This window comes from Chlamydotis macqueenii, chromosome 10, assembly GCF_036417535.1.
Source record: "Chlamydotis macqueenii isolate bChlMac1 chromosome 10, bChlMac1.mat, whole genome shotgun sequence".
NCBI classification, from domain to species: domain Eukaryota; kingdom Metazoa; phylum Chordata; class Aves; order Otidiformes; family Otididae; genus Chlamydotis; species Chlamydotis macqueenii.
Window position 1 is genome coordinate 7,696,802 of NC_141565.1, and position 4,706 is coordinate 7,701,507.

The 4,706-nt window shown below is 49.4% G+C and overlaps 1 long non-coding RNA gene across 1 annotated transcript; it reads right to left on the reverse strand.

Moving 5' to 3' along the window:
- Positions 1-373: 373 nt before the first annotated feature.
- On the reverse strand, positions 374-4,535 carry LOC147599519 (uncharacterized). The gene is made up of 2 exons (XR_015259575.1): positions 4,242-4,535; positions 374-1,512 (listed from the first exon to the last, which is right to left on the reverse strand). It is a non-coding gene; the product is annotated as an uncharacterized LOC147599519 (long non-coding RNA).
- Positions 4,536-4,706: the final 171 nt, after the last annotated feature.

Consider the following 4,706-nt stretch of genomic DNA (forward strand, 5'->3'; position numbering starts at 1 on the left):
ATCTTTGTCACCTGATTGCTGTCCAAAGACAAGCATGGTGGAAACCAGTCCACAAACACGTAACATGGCCACCACTTTTTCTTACTTGCCTTTTTCCAATGGCTAACTAATGAATGCATATGACTCGCAAGAACTGGGTCTGAGCCATATTTCTGAAGGCAGAAAGACTGCATAAAGACAGCTCCAGTATGAAGTAGAAAAAGACCTTTGTGGCAAACTGAATTTAGCAACGTCACCAGGAGCTTCTGACTCAGAGCCCCTTTCTGCCCAGCTGCGCACTCAAGCCACCACCACCCCATATACCTGCCAAACCAGCACGATCCAGCCCACTTGGAGCCCTGCCATGAGCAGCTGGACAGAAGACAACTGATGCAGCCATAAAGCAACATTAAATGAAGACCTTCTTTTTATTTCGGGGTTGTAATTAACCCATGCTTTGAAACACTGCTACTGGCTGAGGCAGAAGGCTACCGATGAGTTGTACCGGGAGAAACAGCAGATGGGTGTTATTCCACTTCAGACCAGTCCATGTTGGCTTGAGTCAACCTCAGACCAGTTTACCATAGCTTTTTCCTTGCCTGTTCGTGCTGCCTGGCAGGTATCCCAGATAAAAGGGCTGCTTGCATCGCACGGACACAGGGGAGGGTGCTCTGTCTCTGGCTGTTAGCAGGAAGGCGTTGCACAGGCTGCAGTTTTGCGAGGGCTCTTGGTGCAGCGGAGAGGGGCATTGCTACAGCAACAAAAAGTGCAAGACCCCACTTCCACATGTTCCACCCCTGAACAGCTTCTCAGACCTCCTGCTCCCACTGTCCCTACAGACCAGTTATTGTGGTTTTTATGGTACAGGGGCACAAAATATCACTACATGCACTTAAAGCAAAACCCTTCAGCACTTTCAGGCTAGTGTCCACCTCCTGCAAGTCAGGTTTAACATCTTTCCTCCATGGGCCACCCAGCCAGCTTAACCAGCTCCCAGGTGGGCATCGCTGCTTGCCGAGCAGTTCAATGGTGAGCTGACAGCTCCCTCCTCTGTCAGAAAGCACTAAAAGCAGCCTAAAAATTTGTCCTAGTGCCACTTGGAGCAGGGGACTTAAATAACGGAGGATGTTAGGCATTTTTCCTCTCATTTTTTGCATGTAGGTAGGGAGAGTCTCCAGGAGAGTTTCCTAGTGGTACAGGACCCCCCAGCCAAGTGCACGCAGTGCTACTAAGGCTTCAGTTCTCATACCGACCTGCTGCAGCTGATTTGGGTGAGCCTTACAGCCAGCAGCAGGGCATGGCCAGGACTTCCTTCCCCTTCCAGCTGGACTTGCCAGGTGTCCTGCTCTTGTCCTTTTGTGATTTGGCTTCTCCAGAATGTAGCAGCAGACGGCAGGAAGGGAGCGGAGCAGGGCAGAGGCACTGTCCTGCTCAGGCAGGACTGGAGGTGCTTGTAGATCCCCGGCAGGTCTTTTCTTGCTGCTCACCCACAGCATGTTGCACACTGAGGGGGTATCCCTTAGTCCCTCCCTTCTGCATGTAAGAAAAATAGCAGATTTACTGAGCATTTAATGGCAGGCTGAAATCACGTATGAAAATTTAGTCCCAGTAGGACTAAATCCCCTCTGCTGACAAGCCAGCCTGGGGTAGAAGCAGCGTGCTGCATCTGCTGTACATTTGTGCCTCATGCTAAGAAGTCTAAGGGCTTTTTTTGGTTCTTGAAACAAAACTAGAATTGGGGGGTGGGAGGGGTAGGGGGCATTTAAAACCAGAAAAAAAAATATTTTTAAATATTAGTAAAATGGTGGGGAAATTTAATTATTTCAGGATCAAGTTGCATCAATACATTCTGTTCAATTTACCCTCTAAAACTAAAATGGGAGAGACCTCATAGCAGCCCTCCAGTACCTAAAAGGGGCTTAGAAAAAAAGACCAGGAGAAACTCTTTAGCAGAGCCTGTTGCAATAGGACAAGGGGTAATGCTTTTAAAATAGAGGGAGGTAGATGTCCCTGCTCCGTGCACGGGGGTTGGACTAGATGGCCTTTAAAGGTGCCTTCCAACCCAAACTATTCTATGAAACTGGTTTTATTTCACTTTCTCACAGTATAATTTGCTAGAGGTCTTCCAAATATTTATAAATTCAGAAAATAGGAAGAAAATAATCAGATTATCTTGAACTGCACAAGAAGTGTTAATAAATGCCTTACTGTACAATTGAAATATTCTATTCCCTTTCTATTCTATGTTCTAATGTTTTACAAAGCATTAAAATTCCTGTATAGTAGAGCTATTGCTGGATCCTTCTAAACATCTCTGAATTTTGTCTGTTCTGCTCCATTTACAATCTCAAAGTTCTGGATAAATTTGGTCTTTGAGCATGAACTGAACTTCACAGGTCTTCTTGGCTTGCTGCCTGCTCGTCAAACTGTAGATTTTCTGATATGGTTTTTAGTTCAAATAAGTTTCTCTGCACACACCACAAGGTAAACTTACTTTCATTGCATTTTCTTGCCATAGCAGGGACTGTGCACTTAAAGCCCATGTCCAAGCCCAAAGCAGAGTTGCTGTGTTAGTGTGCAAGCAGCTGAATAATTGCACTGAAATTCGAAGCAGCTTTCAACTGAGATACAAGTTGACATCCAAGGTAAAAGAATAGTGCAGGAAAATAAGTGACTTGCAACAAAATGATAGTGAAAATAGGAAAGGTTTTCACAACTGCATGAGGAGCTGCTTGTGCCCTATTTGTGGGAGAGGAAGGTGGGTCACCCTAGGATTAAGGGATGAGCTTGTGAAAGTCACTCTGCTTGGAGCTGTCATGCCCAAGAGGCACCCAGGGTCTCTAAGAGGTACAGACTTCTGGATACACATTCCCAGGTAGGGATGTGAGATAAAACATTCGATTCAGGTAACAGATTACCTTCACATGAGGAGACCAGGAGGATCCTGCACTTGGACAGGGAATACAGAACACAAAGATCTCTGGTCACTTCCCTGTAGGATTTTAAAGAGTGCTTGCTGCATCTGGGGAGGCAGGGGACAGGCTTTGCAACCCAAGCTGTTCTTGGAAGGTGTACATTCCTCTGAACCTTGATAGTTTCTGTACCAAGGTTTCCCTCCGTCCTGACAGAGCAGGACATGGGGTGATAGACCCATCAAAATCCAAAAAGCTCTCTGCCTTGGGCAAGGAGATCCTGCTCTAGGAAAAGCAGCACACACATACTGTGGTCAAAACACCCTATAGTGTTTTGTAAACAAAGGCCAAACTTCCCACTGGACCATGGAAAATAAGCAGTAGGCCACAAGGTTCTCTATCAGACAGTAAGAATGAAAAAGAGATTATGGAAAGAACATCTGATCTAGAATATCTGATTTGTGGTTAGAGCCCAACCAAGCTGGTGTCGAAACCACACAGGTAATTTCACAGCTGACTTCAGACAAATGAACTTCTGTCTCAATGTTCTGGGAACATTAGAGGTGTAGATGTACCCATCACTCCATGGGACAAACTATCACGGGGCCTCATGACCTCTCCACTGTGGGCGGAGAATCAGTACCAAGCTGTATGCATCAAAACCATTTATCAGTTTGTATCAAATGTTTGCTTGATTGGAAGAGTCAGCTTCCTTGAAACGCTTCACAGAACAAGCTAGTTCCAGAGACATGCTTACGACAGGGGTTAAGCAGCTCCTTCCTCTACAGACACCAGAGAGTAGCCCATAAAAAGGTCAGTCTAAAGTTAGCCAGCAACACAACGGCAGCCAAGTGAGGAGGGAATGGGCACAGGCACCTGCTAACAGGATCACATACCAGGACTGGCACAGCACCCAGTTTCCCTTAGGGGAACCCCAATCAAATAGACTATCCCCTAATGCCAGCTAAGGGCTACAGTGACTGTTGCACAAGGGAACCTTGAGATGTGCAGAGGCTGGCTGTCATCCCTCCCCTCCACAAGCCTGAATTCCCTTTTCAGCAAAGCGATGCCCAAGTGCCCCTAACTACTGAACCTTCCCAGCTGTGCAAGGAGGGAAATCAAGGCAACGGATGAAGCAGTAACCTTCCTCCAGGACACAAAGGAGGCCCTGCATCCCAAGATGAGGGCAATCCTTGCCATCAGGCACACAAACAGTGACACCAACAGCTCAGAAGATCCTGGTAGCAAGACATGGCGCAGAGCCCAACCCTTCCAGCTGCCTCCTGCCAGCATCTTGGTTTCCTCCAGCTCTAACAGCTCTGCTCAGCTTTTCTTCACAGCAGAGCTTACCTCCTAGACCGGAAGAAACAGGGACCCAGCTCCCAGCCTGAAGAGGCTCATCCAAAAGGCCTGTAATCAAACGAATTGCCAGATACAACAGCTCCCCGCCAGGTCCGCCTTCCCCCGGCCTAGGGAGGCCCAGGTACCGGCCGGGGAGCCGTGCCGAGCGGCCAGGCTCCCAACACCGGTGGGTCCCCCCCCAGCGCACGCACTGCTCGGGCCGAAGGGAGCCCCGCAGCCCAGCCGGGGAAGCATGCACAGCCCTTCTCCCGCTGGAGAAGGCCTTAGGGCACACACCGAGCCCGGCCGGCCGCCGGCCCGCACACCGCAGCCCCGCGCCCGCCCAGCCGCCCAACCGGCGCGGCGTAAATAGCACCCGGGCTTTTATAGCGCCCCTTCCCGGCAGCCCCCGCGTCCGGCCGCGCCGATTGGCCGTAAGGCGGGCGGGGACGCGCGCGCGCGCGCACGCCGGAG